Source organism: Manis pentadactyla, chromosome 12, assembly GCF_030020395.1.
Source record: "Manis pentadactyla isolate mManPen7 chromosome 12, mManPen7.hap1, whole genome shotgun sequence".
Classification (NCBI taxonomy): Eukaryota; Metazoa; Chordata; class Mammalia; order Pholidota; family Manidae; genus Manis; species Manis pentadactyla.
The window spans coordinates 83,068,067-83,087,834 of NC_080030.1; positions in this window are offsets into that span (position 1 = coordinate 83,068,067).

A 19,768-nucleotide genomic window follows, 5' to 3' on the forward strand; every position below is an offset into this window, starting at 1 on the left:
GGAACTTCAGTGACCTCCCACCCCCAGAAGCTGCCAGATGTCCAGTATCTCGCATTTCAGTACCTGGTCCCCTTCTGTTTGTTTTCTTTGACAGAGTGGTGACGCTGGGGACATGATGCATAACGTCACTTATTCAGTAGCTCTGTCAAAGCTGCTGATGACAACTGTCAGCACATGGAGCACCGTACCTCCTTGGTTAGATTCGGCCTCCTATTCGCCAGGAATCCAGTGGCACAGCTGAAACACACTTTATCTCTTAACTCTACATGGGGGCAGAATTTCCACCCACCTTTACTCTTTTGATTCTCTTCCATTTTTGCAACTGAGGGGAAAGACTGCACTAAACTACTCCCATGTCACTTTAGGGAATTTAAAACAAGTCGCCATTTTTATAGCTTAAACCTTGTTCTGATTTAGTTGTAAGCTAGTGAGAGGGATGAAAACTGGTTAATCTAGAGCACAAACATTGCTAGAGAGCAAATCTCTCTCCCATTGTGGTGCTTAGGATAAACATACATTCACATACTGTTTATTGTACTTCAAAAAAAATTTTTTTAAGTTTAGTGTAGGGAAAATTTTTCAAGCTGTATTTAGAGAGTGACCTGAGATGTGGGAAAGTTGTCTATTGCTTATGTTATTTTTTTCACCCACTTTTGAATCCTTTGAGGCTACATTTCCGCTGAGTTCAGCGGAGACCGCCGCCCCCCTCGGCTCTCCCTGCCTCTGCCCGGCAGAGCCTCTTTGTCTTTTTATCTGATCGGATCCAGAGGTCCTGCTATGGCTGCTCGCTCAGATTTTTCAAGGAGGTTATATTTCTTATTTCCCAGGCTTCAGAAGACCTAAAAATAACTGGATAAAAATCTAAAAGGCAAAGCTGCTCTATCTGCCAGCATTGCACGGAGATAGGATCAGGCTTAACTGAAAGAGAGCCTATCTCTGTCCTTCTCGACGGTTAAAGCAAATTTGTATGAGACCAGTTCAATAACTACGGTCTGTGGTTTGTTGAAGGTCCATGCTTAATACATTTTTATTTCTTATTTGTCGATGAAAAATATCCATATGAACATCTATGCTTTCATGACCAACTTAAAAATGAAACTGCCCTTAAGTCATGTTTGACCCTCACATTTGCATATCTAATATTAGGAAAAAAGAGAGACTTACAGAATAAATTTGAAATGGCACCAGTAAGAGGTGTTCTGTCTGAATGGCTGCTATCACCGTTTATATACTTAAAACCACTTTCTACATTTGAGTTTCATGGTAATTCTTTTACCACTTAATGGAGAATCTCATTCGCAGTGTGGGGACCGAGACTCATTATGAAGGATTTGCTAATCAAGACAAGTGGCCCTCTTTTCATGAGGCTTTGCCGGCAGAAACATCCATCTCTTATGTTTTCAAAAGACGGATTATGCCCATGAAACATGGGTGAGGGAACATCTGTCATACATGAAAGATAAAATATATCTGGCTTTGCCTTTTCATGTTTTATTTTTTAGAGCCATAAAAAATTAAGAGACTAAGTCAGGGGAAAAAGTTCAAAAAAGGAGCTTGTGCCCTTAACTCTGCTAGGGCGTCAGAGGAGATATAGGATTTCAGTTCTGAACTTGAAATATGTGAAACCAGAGATTATGAAAATAAATATTTAGTCATACTCCTAGTTGTTTTTTCGTAAAGGCTAACAGTTTCATGCTGAATTCAAAGCAAACAAACAGTGGTGAATTAAGAACTTTGTTCAAACTGCTTTATCATGTTCACAGTGATAACCCCCTTATGAAACTCAGCAATTAAAAAAGATAAGACTCTCCAAGAAAACACTAAAAAATGACATTGTTATCAGAAAACATTTGCATGCAACATAGAAATTTTAATAAGTCATTTATCTTAAATATAACATATGCATATATATAAAACATATAAATAGCTGAGTTTGGTCACCAGATTTGCCAAATTGTTTCATATATCTAAGCTAAGGCCCAGTTGGCAAGTCAGAGTAGTAAAACAGACTGAAGTCGGGGTAGGGGGGCAATGAGTAAGACTGTCTGCATATGGGAGCAGGAAGGGTTTCATTCCCATGTCTTCTGAGCCTTCCATACTTGATCACAAAAAATGGCTGGCAATGATTCTGGGTGCTCTAAGTGGTTTTGGTGAAAACTTTTCTAATTCTGACCATCTTTAAGCTCTGTTTGGGCAAGGGCCGCCTCTACTCTACTCACAACTCTTCTCCAGAGCCACTAGTCACTAGTGCTCACAAAATATTTGTTCAATAAATGAATGAATGAATGAAAGAACATATCAACAGTCTGAGTAGAAACGGTTTCATTTCCAATGATGCATTTTAAGTGACTATCTGAGAAACATGCAAAATTTGTTACTGTTGAAGGTAACATTTTACTTTTCCACTCTCCCTTAAAAGCTTCCAATCTAAAACTGCAAATGATGAAATAGAAAATTTAATTCAGTATCTGCAAAACCTTTATGTAATACTTTGTTTGAGAAAGAAAAGATGAATGGATAAGCAAGGAACAGGAAATCTCTTTGAGGAACTCTCTGTTATGATATAAAGTGAGACAAAGAGGAGAGTGTATGGTAAAAGAAATGACAAAATGCTGTTTTACAAAAATGAAGGTGGTTAATATCTGCATTATTTGCCTAATAGCCTGAGTGCTTATGTTCATTCCCAAAGCTTGTTTTGCTAAAAAATGTTTTTCTTTTATTTTGGTATCATTAATCTACAATTACAAGAAGGACATTATGTTTACTAGGCTTCCCCCTTCACCAAGTCCCCCCCACATCCCCATTCACAGTCACTGTCCATCAACACAGTAAGATGCTGTAGAATCACTACTTGTCTTCTCTGTGTTGCACAGCCCTCCCCGTGCCCCCCTAACACTATACATGCTAATCATAATGCCCCCTTTCTTTTCTTCCTGCCCTTATCCCTCCCTTCCCACCCATCTTCCCCAGTCCCTTTCCCTTTGGTAACTATTAGTCCATTCTTGGGTTCTGTGCTTCTGCTGCTGTTTTGTTCCTTCAGTTTTCTTTTGTTCTTATACTCCACATATGAGTGAAATCACTTGGTACTTGTCTTTCTCCACCTGGCTTATTTCACTGAGCATAGTAATAATACCCTCTAGCTCCATCCATGTTGTTGCAAATGGTAGGATTTGTTTTTTTCTTAGGGCTGCGTAATATTCCATTGTGTATATGTACCACATCTTCTTTATCCATTCATCTACTGATGGACATTTAGGTTGCTTCCATATCTTGGCTATTGTAAATAGTGCAGCGATAAACATAGGGGTGCATCTGTCTTTATCAAACTGGAGGGCTGCATTCTTAGGGTAAATTCCTAGAAGTGGAATTCCTGGGTCAAATGGTATTTCTATGTTGAGCATTTTGAGGAAACTCCATACTGCTTTCCATAATGGTTGAACTAATTTACATTCCTACCAGCAGTGTAGAAGGGTTCCCCTTTCTCCACAACCTCGCCAACATTTGTTGTTGCTTGTCTTTTGGATGGTAGCCATCCTTACTGGTGTGAGATGATATCTCATTGTGGTTTTAATTTGCATTTCTCTGATGACAAGCAATGTGGAGCATCTTTTCATGTGTCTGTTGGCAATCTGAATTTCTTCTTTAGAGAACTGTCTATTCAGCTCCTCTGCATATTTTTTAATTGGATTATTTGCTTTTTTGTTTGTTGAGGTGTGTGAGCTCTTTTTATATTTTGGATGTCAACCCTTTATCGGATCTGTCATTTTCAAATATATTCTCCCATACTGTAGGATACCTTTTTGTTCTATTGATGGTGTCCTTTGCTGTACAGAAGCTTTTCAGCTTGATATAGTCCCATTTGTTCATTTTTGCATTTGTTTCCCTTGCACGGGGAGATATGTTCAAGAAGAGATCACTCATGTTTATGTCTAAGAGATTTTTGCCTATGTTTTTTTCTAAGAGTTTTATGGTTTCATGACTTACATTCAAGTCTTTGATCCATTTCGAATTTACTCTTCTGTATGGGGTTAGACAGTGATCCAGTTTCATTCTCTTACATGTAGCTGTCCAGTTTTGCCAGCACCGTCTGTTGAAGAGACTGTCATTTCCCCATTGTATGTCCATGGCCCCTTTATCGAATAATAGTTGACCATATATGTCTGGGTTAATGTTTGGAGTCTCTATTCTGTTCCATTGGTCTGTGGCTCTGTTCTTGTGCCAGTACCAAATTGTCTTGATTACTGTGGCTTTGTAGTAGAGCTTGAAGTTGGGGAGTGAGATCCCCCCCCCACGTTATTCTTCCTTCTCAGGATTGCTTTAGCTATTTGGGGTCTTTGGTGTTTCCATATGAATTTTTTGAACTATTTGTTCCAGTTCATTGAAGAAAGCTGTTGGTGATTTGATAGGGACTGCATTGAATCTGTATATTGCCTTGGGCAAGATGGCCATTTTGACTATATTAATTCTTCCTAGCCAAGAGCATGGGATGAGTTTCCATTTGTTAGTGACCTCTTTAATTTCTCTTAAGAGTGTCTTGTAGTTTTCAGGGTATAGGTCTTTCACTTCCTTGGTTAGGTTTATTCCTAGGTATTTTATTCTTTTTGATGCTATTGTGAATGGAATTGTCTTCCTGATTTCTCTTTCTATTAGTTTATTGTTGGTGTTTAGGAAAGCCACAGATTTCTGTGTGTTAATTTTGTATCCTGCAACTTTGCTGAATTCCGATATTAGCTATAGTAGTTTCAGAGTGGAGTCTTTAGGGTTTTTTGTGTACAATATCATGTCATCTGCAAATAGTGACAGTTAAACTTCTTCTTTACCGATCTGGAATCCTTGTATTTCTTTGTTTTGTCTAATTGTCATGACTAGGATCTCCAGTACTATGTTGAATAACAGTGGGGAGAGTGGGCATCCCTGTCTATTTCCCGATCGCAGAGGAAAAGCTTTCAGCTTCTCGCTGTTCAGTATGATGTTGGCTGTGGGTTTATCATATATGGCCTTTATTATGTTGAGGTACTTGCCCTCTATATCCATTTTGTTGAGAGTTTTTATCATGAATGGATGTTGAATTTTATCGAATGCTTTTTAAGCATCTATGGAGTTGATCATGTGGTTTTTGTCTTTCTTTTTGTTGATGTGGTGGATGATGTTGATGTACTTTCGAATGTTGTACCATCCTTGCATCCCTGAGATGAATCCCACTTGGTCCTGGTGTATGATCCTTTTGATGTATTTTTGAATTCTGTTTGCTAATTTTGTTGAGTATTTTTGCATCTACGTTCATCAGGGATATTGGTCTGTAGTTTTCTTTTTTGGTGGGGTCTTTGCCTGGTTTTGGTATTAGGGTGATGTTGGCTTCATAGAATGAGTTTGGGAGTATTCCCTCCTCTTCTATTTTTTGGAAAACTTTAAGGAGAATGGGTATTATGTCTTCCCTGTATGTCGGATAAAATTCCGAGGTAAATCCATCTGGCCCAGGGGTTTTGTTCTTTGGTAGTTTTTTGATTACCGCTTCAATTTTGTTACTGGTAATTGGTTTGTTTAGATTTTTTGTTTCTTTCTGGGTCAGTCTTGGAAGGTTGTGTTTTTCTAGAAAGTTGTCCTTTTCTTCTAGGTTATCCAGTTTGTTAGCATACAATTTTTCATAGTATTCTCTAGTAATTCTTTGTATTTCTGTGGTGTCCATAGTGATTTTTCCTTTCTCATTTCTGATTCTGTTTATGTGTGTAGACCCTCTTTTTTTCTTGGTAAGTCTGGCTAGAGGCTTATCTATTTTGTTTATTTTCTCGAAGAACCAGCTCTTGGTTTCATTTATTTTTTCTATTGTTTTATTCTTCTCAATTTTATATATTTCTTCTCTGATCTTTATTATGTCCCTCCTTCTGCTGACTTTAGGCCTCATTTGTTCTTCTTTTTCCAATTTCGATAATTGTGACATTAGACCATTCATTTGGGATTGTTCTTCCTTTTTAAAATATGCTTGGATTGCTATATACTTTCCTCTTATGACTGCTTTTGCTGTATCCCACAGTAGTTGGGGCTTAGTGTTGTTGTTGTCATTTGTTTCCATATATTCCTGGATCTCCATTTTGATTTGGTCATTGATCCATTGATTATTTAGGAGCGTGTTGTTAAGCCTCCATGTGTTTATGAGCCTTTTTGCATTCTTTGTACAGTTTATTTCTAGTTTTATGCCTTTGTGGTCTGAAAAGGTGGTTGGTCGGATTTCAATCTTTTGGAATTTACAGAGGCTCTTTTTGTGGCCTAGTATGTGGTCTATTCTGGAGAATGTTCCACGTGCACTTGAGAAGAATGTGTATCCTGTTGCTTTTGGATATAGAGTTCTGTAGATGTCTATTAGGTCCATCTGTTCTAGTGTGTTGTTCAGTGCCTCTGTGTCCTTACTTATTTTCTGTCAGGTGGATCTGTCCTTTGGAGTGAGTGGTGTGTTGAAGTCTCCCAGAATGAATGTATTGCATTCTATTTCCTCCTTTAGTTCTGTTAGTATTTGTTTCACATATGTTGGTGCTCCTGTATTGGGTGCATATATATTTATAATGGTTATATCCTCTTGTTGGACTGAGCCCTTTATCATTATGTAATGTTCTTCTTTATCTTTTGTTACTTTCTTTATTTTGAAGTCTGTTTGGTCTGATACTAGTATTGCAACACCTGCTTTTTTCTCTCTGTTGTTTGCATGAAATATCCTTTTCCATCCCTTGACTTTAAGTCTGTGCATGTCTTTGGATTTGAGGTGAGTCTCTTGTAAGCAGCATATGGATGGATCTTGCTTTTTTATCCATTCTATTACTCTGTGTCTTTTGATTGGTGCATTCAGTCCATTTACATTTAGGGTGATTATTGAAAGGTATGTACTTATTGCCATTGCAAGCTTTAAGTTTGTGGTTACCAAAGGTTCAGGGTTAGCTTCTTTACTATCTTACTGTCTAACTTAACTCACTTATTGAGCTATTATAAACACGGTCTGATGATTCTTTATTTCTCTCCCTTCTTATTCCTCCTCCTCCCTTCTTCATATGTTGGGTGTTTTGTTCTGTGCTCTTTTTAGGAGTACTCCCACCTAGAGCAGTCCCTGTAAGATGCCTTGTAGAGGTGGTTTGTGGGGGGCAAATTCCCTCAACTTTTGCTTGTCTGGGAATTGTTTAATCCCTCCTTCATATTTAAATGATAATCGTGCTGGATACAGTAGTCTTTGTTCGAGGCCCTTCTGTTTCATTGCATTAAGTATATCATGCCATTCTCTTCTGGCCTGTATGGTTTCTGTTGAGAAGTCTGATGATAGCCTGATGGGTTTTCCTTTGTAGGTGACCTTTTCTTTCTCTCTGGTTGCCTTTAATACTTTGTCCTTGTCTTTGATCTTTGCCATTTTAATTATTATGTGTCTTGGTGTTGCCCTCCTTGGATCCCTTGTCATGGGAGTTCTGTGTACCTCTGTGGTCTGAGAGGCCATTTCCTCCCCCAGTTTGGGGAAGTTTTCAGCAATTATTTCTTCAAAGACACTTTCTATCCCTTTTTCTCTCTCTTCTTCTTTCTGGTACCCCTATAATGCGGATATTGTTCCGTTTCAATTGGTCACTCAGCTCTCTTAGAATTCTTTCATTCCTGGAGATCCTTTTATCTCTCTCTGCATCAGCTTCTCTGCGTTCCTGTTCTCTGTTTTCTAGTCCATTAATGGTCTCTTGCATCTCGTCCATTCTGTTTTGAAGTCCTTCCAAAGCTTGTTTTATTTCTGTATTCTCCTTCCTTAGTTCTTGCATATTTCTCTGCAAGTCCATCAGCATGGTTATGAGTTTTGTTTTGAATTCTTTTTCAGGAAGACTGTTTAAATCTATCTCCCCCGGTTTCTTCTCAGGGGAAGATGTAGCAGATGCCGAACCTGTCTGGGTTAGTCTTGTCTGGATCAAATTTTTTTGCCTTTTCATGTTGATAGGTGCAGCAGAGTGCTATTGACGCGTCTATCAGCTTTCCACTTGGCTCCTCGCCTTTCTTTACTGGGAAACTGCGACCCCTAGTGACTTGTGTTGGGCAATTGCGTGTAGACTGGGTCTTTGTATCTTGTCCAGCCGGTATGGAGGAAGCTCCCTTGCTGAGGGCGTGGCCAGCCTCAGGCTGCTTCTCTGCTTTGGCAGGTCCCGGGAGGGGTAATGAATGGGGGGGGCTGTTTGTCTGTTTACCTCCATGAGGGGTCTCAGAGCTGTTGCCCAGGGGGTTAGTGCGCCCGGAGTTCCCTGGAATTTCCAGCTGCTGGACTGTGACCTGGGATGTTTCCGTCCAGCTGTGGCGTCCCTGTCCCTTTAAGACTTTCAAAAAGCACTCGCTTTTCTTTGTCACAGGGGCATCAGCTTCGGGACCCGCTCAGAGGTCTTGCTTTCCTGTTTCCCTAGTTTCCAGCCCTCCACGCATGCACTGTGTCTGCGCTCTGGTGCGGATGGCTGGGGCTGGGTGTTCAGCAGGCCTGGGCTCCCTCCCCCTCCTGGCTCTGACTCCTCTCCTCCCGCCGGGAGCTGGGGGGAGGGGCCTCGGGTCCCGCTGGGCCGGGGCTTGTATCTTACCCCTTTCACCAGGCGCTGGGCTCTCACAGGTGTGGATGTAGTCTGCCTGTTGTCCTGTGTCTTCTGGTCTCTCTTTTAGGATTAGTTGTATTTGTTGTATTTTCAAAAATATATATGTTTTTGGGAGGAGATTCCCACTGCCCTACTCATGCCGCCATCTTGGATCTGCCTGAAATGCTAAAAAATGTTTTTAAAGAGGAAAAGTTTGCTCCAATCATGCTTGGTGTCTGGAGGCAAAAGGCACAAACGCTTCTGCACCATATTTCCATAGGGCCACTCTTGCTCAGACGTTGTTAGTTGGGCATATCTTGAAAATATTAGTGTAGTTCCAATCATTTCAAAACATGATTTACATACACAAAGTTATTAAAGAATACTTTGTCTCCATAATAAAAAGAAGATATAGTTCTCCAGACATATTAAATGATTTCACATATTCAATATCTCTCTCATCTGTGCATAAGAACATTATCTCTTCTGTAACACATACATGCACACACACAGGAGAAGTCAATTTTGAATAAAAGACAAAGATAACAAAGCACAAGCCTACTTCAAAGGACCTATGCTAAGTAGACCCATTTAAAATATCTGGGAAAACAGATCAGAACCTTTTCTTAATTATTTGCCAAACACCTACCTATGCCGAGTACATTACCAACACTATCTAGTATATTAACAGCCCTGAGAGATCATTATTTTTGTTATTCCCATCTTACTAATGAGGAAAATTCATGCTCAAGGAGGTGAAGTAATGGTAAATCCAAGCCACACAGCACTAAAGAGCATAAATGAAATTTTGGCCTTGTCCTGGTGACAAAACAATTGTTTTCTAAACCAGTGCAGTGATTTTTAAGCTGTGTTCCATGGGTAGCAGGGCATTTTTGACTGGATACTGATGGTTTAGCCATCCAGCCCATACTCTCTCCACACATACATTCCTACATATGTGTATACACATAAGCACACCTTAGCAAACATATCTGTTTGACTTCATTTTATTTGTTTCTGTTTTTGTTTTTTATTAAGGTATTATTGATATATACTTTTATGAAGGTCTCACATGAAAAACAGTGTGGCTACTGTATTTACCCATATTATCAAGTCCCCACCCATACCCCATTTTAGTCACTGTCCAACAGTGTAGTAAAATGCCACAGATTCACTATTTGCCTTCTCTGTGCTACACTGTCTTCCCCATGACCCCCACACCATGTGTGCTAAAAGTAATACCCCTGAATCCCCTTCTCCCTCCCTCCCAACCTGCCCTCCAACACCCCACCCCTTTGGTAACCACTAGTCCCTTCGTGGAGTCTCTGAGTCTGCTGCTGTTTGGTTCCTTCAGTTTTGCTTTGTTGTTATACTCCACAAATGATGGAACTCATTTGGCACTTGTCTTTCTCTGCCTGACTTTTTCACTGAGAATAATATCCTCCAGCTTTATCCATGTTGTTGCAAATGGTACGATTTGCTTCTTTCTTATGGCTGAATAGTATTCCATTGTGTATATGTACCACCTCTTCTTTATCCATTCATCTACTGATGGACTCTTAGGTTGCTTCCATTTCTTGGCTATTGTAAATAGTGCTGCAATAAACATAGGGGTGCATATGTCTTTAAATCTGAGAACTTGTATTCTTTGGGTAAATTCCAAGAAATGGGATTCACGGGTCCAATGGTATTTCTATTTTTAGTTTTTTGAGGAACCTCCATATTGCTTTCCACAATGGTTGAACTAGCTTACATTCCCACCAGCAATGTAGGATGGTTCCCCTTTCTCTGCATCCTCACAGCATTTGTTGTTCTTAGTCTTTTTGATGCTGGCCATCCTAAACTGATGTGAGGTGATATCTCATTGTGGTTTTAATTTGCATTTCCTTGAAAATTAGTGATGTGGAGCATCTTTTCATGTGCCTGTTGGCCATCTGAATTTCTTCTTTGGAGAACTGTCTCTTCATATCCTCAGGATTATTTGCTTTTTGGGTGTTGAAACATGTGAGTTCTTCATATATTTTGGAGGTAAACCCCTTGTTGGATATGTCATTTACAAATATACTCTCCCATCCTGTAGGATGCCTTTTTGTTCTATTGATAGTGTCCTTTGCTTTTAAGTTTGATGTAGTCCCATGTGTTCATTTTTGCTTTTGTTTCCCTTGCTCGAGGAGATGCATTCAGGAAGAAGTTGCTCATGCTTATATTCAGGAGATTTTTGCCTATGTTGTCTTTAAGAGTTTTATGGTTTCATGACTTAAATCTAGGTCTTTGATCCATTTTGAGTTTACTTTTGTGTATGGGGTTAAACAGTAATCCAGCTTCATTCTCTTGCATTTAGCTCTCCAGTTTTACCAACACCAGTTGTTGAAGATGCTGTCATTTCCCCATTGTATGTCCATGGTTCCTTTATCATATATTAATTAACCATATATGGTTGGGTTTATGTCAGGGATCTCTAGTCTGTTCCATTGGTCTATGGGTCTGTTCTTGTGCCAGTACCAAATTGTCTTGATTACTGTGGCTTTGTAGTAGAGCTTGAAGTCGGGAGCTTAATCCCCCCACCTTTATTCTTCTTTTTCAGGATTGCTTTGGCTCTTCAGGGTCTTTTGTGGTTCCATATGAATGTTGGAATGATTTGCTCTAGTTCATTGAGGAATGCTGTTGGTATTTTGATAGGAATTGCATTGAATCTGTATATTGTTTTAGGCAGGATGGCCATTTTAACAATATTAATTCTTCCTATCCATGAGCACAGAATGTGTTTCCATTTATTGGTATCTTCTTTAATTTCTCTCATGAATGTCTTGTAGTTTTCAAAGTATAGGTCTTTCACTTCCTTGGTTAGATTTACTCCTAGGTGTTTTAATTTTGATGCAATTGTGAATGGAATTGTCTTTCTGATTTCTCTTTCTGTTAGTTCATTGTTAGTGTATAAGAATGCAACAGATTTCTGTGTATTAATTTTGTATCCTGCAACTTTGCTGAATTCAGATATTAGATCTAGTAGCTTTGGAGTGGATTCTTTAGGGTTTTTTATGTATGATATCATGTCATCTGCAAACAGGGACAGTTTAACTTCTTCCTTACCAATATGGATGCCCTTTATTTCTTTGTGTTGTCTAATTGTCATGGCTAGGACCTCCAGTATTATGTTGAATAGAAGTGGAGAGAGTGAGCATCCTTGTCTTGTTCCCGACCTTAAAGGAAAGGCTTTCAGCTTCTTGCTGTTAAGTATGATGTTGGCTGTGGGTTCCCATATATAGCTTTTATTATGGTCAGGTACTTGCTCTCTATACCCATTTTGTTGAGTTTTTATCATGAATGAATGTTGAATTTCATCAAATGCTTTTTCAGCATCTATGGAGATGATCATGTGGTTCTTGTCCTTCTTTTTGTTGATGTGTTTGATGATGTTGATGGATTTTCTAATATTCTACCATCCATGCATCCCTGAGATGAATCCTACTTGATCATGGTGGATGATCTTTTTGATATATTTTAAAATTCAGTTTGCTAATATTTTGTTGAGTATTTTTGCATCTAAGTTCATTAGGGATATTGGTCTGTAATTTTCTTTTTTTTGTGATGTCTTTGCCTGATTTTGGTATTAGAGTGATACTGACCTCATAGAATGAGTTTGGAACTATTCCCTCCTCTTCTACTTTTTGGGAAACTTTAAGGAGGATGGATTTTAGGTCTTCACTAAATGCTTGATAAAATTCAGCGGTGGTCCAGGGGTTTTCTTCTTAGGTAGTTTTTTGAGTACCATTAAATTTTGTTGCTGGTAATTGGTCCATTCAGATTTTCTGTTTCTGTGTCAGCCTTGGAAGGTTGTATTTTTCTAGAAAGTTGTCCTTTTCTTCTAGGTTATCCAGTTTGTTAGCATACAATTTTTCATAGTATTCTCTAGTAATTCTTTGTATTTCTGTGATGTCCATAGTGATTTTTCCTTTCTCATTTCTGATTCTTTTTATGTGTGTAGACCTTCTTTTTTTCTTGGTAAGTCTGGCCCAGGGTTTATCTATTTTGTTTATTTTCTTGACGAAGCAGCTCTTGCTTTCATTGATTCTTTCTATTGTTTTATTCTTCTTGATTTTATTTATTTCTGCTCTAATCTTTATTATGTCTCTCCTTCTAGTGACTCTGGGCCTCATTTGTTCTTCTTTTTCTAGTTTTGTTAATTGTGAGTTTAGACTGTTCATATGGGATTGTTCTTCTTTCCTGAGGTAGGCCTGTACTGTGATATACTTCCCTCTTAGTACCGACTTTGCTGCATCCCACAGATTTTGTGTTGTTGAATTATTGTTGTCACTTGTCTCCATGTATTGCTCAATCTCTGTTTTTATTTGGCCATTGATCCATTGGTTCTTTAGGAGCATGTTGTGAAGCCTCCATGTGTTTGTGGAATTTTTCATTTTCTTTGCATAATTTATTTCTAGTTTCATACCTTTGTTGTCTGAGAACCTGGTTGGTACAATTTCAATGTTTTTGAATTTACTGAGGTTCTTTTTCTGGCCTAGTATATGATATATTCTTGAAAATGTTCCATGTGCACTTGAGAAGAATGTGTATTTTGCTGCTTTTGGGTGTACAGTTCTGTAGATGTCTGTTTAGATCCATCTATTCTACACTGATGGACAGTGACAGCAATGGGTTTTGTGGGGGGACTCGATAATAAGGGGGAATGTAATAACCACATTGTTTTTCTTGTGAAACCTTCACAAGAGTGTATATCAATGAATACCCTTTCACATGTTATATGCAAGATAGCTGGTAATGGATGAAAAGTTTAAGGTACCTTTGAGAGTGGTTGCTGCTGATATTCCTGAGGATATTTTCTTTAGCCAGCTATGTGCATCTATAACTCTCACAGACACTCCATCCATCCTGCCTATCTGAAAGGCCATCATTTCTTTCCATCCCTTGCTTCCCTACTCAATTTCTGCTCTGCATATGCACCAGTCCCTGGATATGTCCAGCTGCACCTTCTACTCAATAATTCAGTGTACCCAAGCTCCTTTAGCTTATTCAGTCAATGACCCCATCACTCCTCTACCCATCAGGTCATCCAAGCTAGAAGCCTCACAGCCTCTTTCCTGCTCTCTCCACCCCACTCTATAAGTTACCCAAACCAATACACTTACCTTCTCTAAAATCTCTCCATCCTTTCTCTTTTCCTCACTGTTTCTTTCTTTTAAAGCCCTCATTATCTCTTACTTGACCATCACAATAATCTTCTACCTAGACTCCTTGCCTTCATTCTCCTCCCTGCCAATCTCAACACAGATAACATAATTGTCTCTTAAAAGTAAAAATATGATCATATAATTTCCCTATGATAAAGCCTTCAATGTGAAAAAAAACTATTTAGGATGGCATTTGAAATGCTTCATATTCTATCCTAACCTTCCCAACTCAAGCAAGAGCAATTTTGACTTAAACAGGGTCATTAGTTACAAAAATTATGGCTTATAAAACAAGAAAGGAATTCATGACATACACTGAGGAACTCACAGAAATCTTGGGAAGGTTGAAGAATCAGGATCAGAAAAAGCAGGAAGGAAGGGAGGCTAAGCAAAAAAAATGACAGCCAAAAATAAACTATACAACCAAGACAGCTGAGACCACCACTAACTGCCACCACAGAACACTGGTCCTTTGGTTCGGACCATGACTGCTGCTGTTTCTGGATACTGTCTCTGGGCACTGAGTGGGGCGCTGGTTCCACAGCCACTGCCCTTGGAAGCTGTGGCCCCAGTGATGCTGTTAACACCAGAAGGACTCCCCACTCAGTGTGTTTTCTGCCTCCTCTGCTCCATCTGACTGGCACAGCCTGCATTAGATATCCGCTGCTTGCCAAAAAGGGAGGGGTGGGAAGGGTGACAATGACAAGAGGCAGACTTTCCAGCTTCACAGGGCAAGGCTGGCCACAAAAAGTGATATCAGATGCTGGACAACAAAAAATCAACAGAGGTTCGATCTATGCTCCAGCTCTGTGGGCTATGCAACATTCTCCAAAGGAGACATACTGCTTTTGCCCTTTTAAAAAATGCTGTTCTCAATATTTGAAAAGATGGTTCCCTGTTTTCTAGTGAGGGAACGACTTTTATCACCTCTGCTGTGAAGTAGTGGTTCGTACCAGGCAGAGCTGGTAATCATTTGGCTGGTGGTCACCACATGGTACTGTAGCAGGGTGTTGTAATTGTCATTTCACCATTCAATTTCCCACCTCAGCAGTGAGTTCTTCTGGGCAGGGATTGCTTATTTTATCTTCATGCCTTCAGAGCCAGGCATTGCACCTGGGACAAGACATATCCTCAGTAAAGATTGTTAATTTTTGTGGCTCCCCTAGGGACACTGTGTTGGAGTCTATGGGTGACCCCCAGAAGATGCTGGCCTCTACTGTCCGTAGTAGAGACATCAGGTTCCTCTTGCCCAGTGACAGAAACTGACAGTTCCCAGAACTTTGCAAAACAATTGCAAGCTGGAAGGTGCTCCAGGCATGAATATTGACCATTAGCCTCATAACCAACACCTCTTAACTCCATTCTCAGTTCTGACCTTCATTATGGTGTGGTCTTTGGCATATGCAGGTTATGCCTACACAAAAGCTTATGTGTGGCTGCTTTACTGCCCAAACTAGCTATAAGCTGGGTAGTAGACCAATCTTGTGAAAATTTTTCCACTGTTTCATAAATGAGGGCTAAAGGAATTACAAAAGTATCCAAATCCTGTAAGGTGATACTCATGCACACTAAAATTTATATTGTCTTCCCTGTGCCATGAAGACAGTAAAGAGCCCATTGTCTCTACCTAGATTTCAGATTGAAATTAGATAAATTCTTTAAACTCTTTAATATTGTATAATATGTCAATATAACATAAAATTTGATAATTATCAGAATGTATTATTACATTTCAAAAGATAGTAAATTTCATGCTAAGTATTCAACTTTTTGATCAATGACATAATGGAAGATAACATTCTTTCTACTATTAATATTAACTGAGAGGTAAAGTATTTGTAAATAATGTTCATTTGTTTTAGGGATGAAATTTTTTTACTTGGTACCCACTTAAATGCTAGCATAAAAACAGTATGATTCTCAGCAAATACATTGACAGTTGTCAGCTGGATGCTTCTTGGAGGCACAGGGAACTTTTTGTTCCTCAGGCAGTTGAGAGGTAGCGGTCAGAAAGCACGGTGATCATTCCACCAACATGCACCAAGCTTGCTAAAAGGAAATTAAGTTGAAATAGCTAACCGAAAAAATAAATGTTAAAAGAGTTGAAATGGGAAAACTGTGAGAAATAAATACACATAAATTCAGGGGGAAATGTAATTATTCTCTCATTGTGAGAGTCAGTGATATATTGTTTTCATACCTATGTACACTTATTTTTTCATTGTACAACTGACTGCTTTCATCAGGGTGCCTGGGAAGTTTTCGCCCTCCAGCAGTCCTCAGAAATGTATTTTGATAGAATTTTTTAATGTGAGTCTTTGAGAACATTTCTACTGCATTCAGTCTTCCTTGTGTTTGGTCACATGTTCTGCCACTGTAGGTGTGGACAGTATTTTTAGAAACTGTTAAACTGTATTGCTGTTCTTTCCCTACTTCTGTCTCTAAATGGTCTTCTCATCTTCACCCTGGACCCCTGCACTTGGTTCTGTACCACAAGAAATCAAATAATATGTGAGTTTCCAGACTTATGAAGAAATACTTAGATTCATCATGACCTAGATAAAGAAACAACACGGAAGGAGAAAGTCTTAAGTCTCAACCTGCATATTAACCATTCCTATTTTAATATTTATTTATTTTATTATTACCACAGTATTATTTGGGGCCCCTTCCACAACATGAAGTCTTTATTATGAACATACAACTTATATTATTATCACCTAAGCTATAAATATACTTAAAAGTTCACTGATCATTTAGTAGCCTATGGATTTTTTTCAAATATAAAACTCTAACATTAGGAACTGCCCATGGAAGATGCATAAACATGTGAAATTCAACTATGTTAATAATAACTTCTCAGATAATTAAAGGCTTTATTGATTTTTCTGGTTATACATATATTTTAAATAGAAACTTAAATTTTGTATTTAATTTTACAATTAAATATAGAACTTGAACTTTATATCTGATCATTTATTTTTTCCAAAAAAAAACTCAATCAAAATTTTAAAACATGTAAACAAAAGTAGTGCATACTTGCATGCTTCATAAATTATTTTGTACTTCCCTTTTTTTAAACTTCAAAAAGACTATACTTCCAATGAAGATAATTAGAAAAATATAATAAAGTATAAAAAAATTAATCCAATATGCCTTCCCAGCCCAGATAATTTTCATGTATAGCCTATGCATTTTTTTCTGAGTTTATATGTATCCATACATAACAAATTTTGAATTGCAAATTCTAAATGTGATATTTAAATTCTGTCATATACTAAGATTTCAAAGACTAAGGAATTTTCCAGAATTTAAAAAGAAATAGAAAGTAGCTTTTTGTCCTTGAAGAGTTGCCAGAACTAAAAATGTAAAACAAACTCAGATTAGCCATGTATTCTGGTTGTGTTATCTGACCGTAAAAGACTTGATCTAGGCCGAAAGTATACAATTCTCTTCTAGTGTTCAGATGCTACTTTCTCAGTAGCATGTCCCTAGTCGGTTTTCACGATGATTCCTGCCAGCCCTGCCTCCCCACCTGCATGATTCACCAGGCTGCAGTTCTGCTGCAGAAGGCTGGAAGTTCTCAGACTGTCCAACTTAATCCTCCATGATGGTAGCCATCTCTGCATCATTTGTCTAACATATTTCTGGTGTCAAAACAAACCCACTAGATGTTTTGCTTCAAGCAAAGTACGTTCACGGTGGTGATATTTCCAAGCTCTGTCAAGGGTCCATTCCCCACTTAAAACCAAAGCCTATGGCCTCTTGTTAGATTTACAAAAACGAATATGCTTTAAAAACCCAGAGCTAATGTTACCAATGCTACCATGTGACTTTCTTCTTTATTTCTTGTAGTGTCCGTGTTACATATTTTCAAATAAAAAAGTCAATTTCAACTAAAATTAAATCAAATTTACCTCCTTTAAAAAAGTATCAAGATCTCACAACAAACCTTGAAATATGGAGGTTATAACCTAATGGGTTTTATTATCTTTTTAAAGAAAAATAAAGCATTAACTCTTCCTTGGCTGGGAGGGGACATAAATTCTGCATCTTTACCTATGTATTACAAAATAGCTTTTCAGAGTAGGTAAGTAGCCTAAATGTGCTTATTGTTATAAAAGGAAGAAAATGAAACTTCTGAAGAAACTTACTTAAAGTTACATTAATTTATGAGAAAAATATGATAAAGTTAGCAAAGCTTCTTCAGGCTTCCCAAAGACACTAGACAGGTAACTTATCCAGGAGGCACCACCATTGGACACCCTCATCCTAAGGACTCTGAGGAGCCCTATTCCGGAGCAGTAAGCAATTAGCCAAGATTTTTTATTTGTTCCAGGCCTTCAGAATTAAGACACAAAAGGAAAGAATTTTCCCATTCATGCAACATACAGATTAGAAGAAGCAATTTATTCATCCATATGCTAGACCCTAGGGAGGTAAACATGTGCATTGACGCTGTGCAACTGCTGAGCTGATAGAAGAGTCTGTACAATTCCCATGTTTCTCAATTTTCTACCCCTAGACATTTGGTTATCATTGCCATCATCGTTATCAGAGAAAGTAATAGTGGACCACCACATTATATTGTAACTGTTATTACTCCTGCCTGGGAATAACGTGTTGTCCATGCTTAGGCCCAAGGACAATCCTTCTACTAATGCACAGCAGTGGGCTGCAAGGTGAGGGTTGTGGGGAGACTATTACCCACACACGTGGGACAACCATTCAAGCAGTATTAACACTTAGGACGTTTTAAGTTATAACTTAAACCATTAGACAATAAAATAGGACCAAATGCTACTCTCAGTGTCGTTGATTATTGAATGCAGGATGGTGGTGGATTATCCAGGGTTTTTCTTCCTCTGGCTTTCATCATAAGAACCAAATCATTGTTCATTAAAACTTCCTGCAGAGGGCAAACAAGGGAGGGGATGCAGATGAAATTCATTTTGGAACTTGTTAGAAGCATTGGTGAAAGGTCTGGTGGAACTGTAGAAACAGTCTCTTTATATTTTCTTTGTCTTTCAAAGAAATCTTGTTTTCCATCAATTAGATTTATATAGTAACTAGAAAATGGTACGTGTGCTTTGACTTTCTGGACAAAGGAGTTCTTCAGAGAATGACTTCAAGAAAAAAACCAAAATTTTCTCCCATTTCATATTGAATATTAATTTATAATTTACAGTTTTCCTTTTAAGACTGATTACATAACCAAACCAAACAAAATTAGAGTAAAATATTTCTAACAGAACACATCAGTATTTATACAATAGCAGAATCTATTTTCATGTTAAAGGTGATGGACCCTAAATTTACTAATGAATCAAGCAAGTGTGAGAAACAAAAACTCTAAACTGATTTTGGAAAAAGAAAACAAAGGATGACTTCAGAATAATAATTATTATCAAGAAAGAGCATGAGTTAAAATAATAAAATCTGTGGTGAAGATATCAGAAACTCCAGATTCTAGCCGACCTCCCCAAGCACCACACACCCATTGTCACTGTATGGGAAGAGAGTGATTTCAGGCAGGAACGTGCTGTGCCTGTCAGCAGAGTGCTGGGCTCCACGACCCGAGGGCCGCGGGAGTCTTAGAGAGTAAACTCAGTAAGACCGAACTGACTCAAAGACGACAGCAGACATGAGGGGAAAGACAACTGTGCAGACTAAGGTTTGACTGTTTAAACAGATAGTCCATAAAAATGAATTCCTCTATTAGTCACAGAGATGAGGGTTTTTTAATTATTATTTTTAAGGCTTTCTGATAACTGTGATACTCCTGGGGCTCCAAGAGACAAACACAAATGCCTTTTCATACATTAGATGGGAAAAATGGAATGCATAATAATGGTGATAATAATGAGTATCAAATCATTGTTTACCACATGCACCATATGACGTGCTTCACAAATGACACGACAGCTAATGTTTATTGAGTGTTATGATGGACAAGTCACCATTCACCATTTTTACATGTTTTAACTCATTTATTCCTCACAACACTATTGTGTA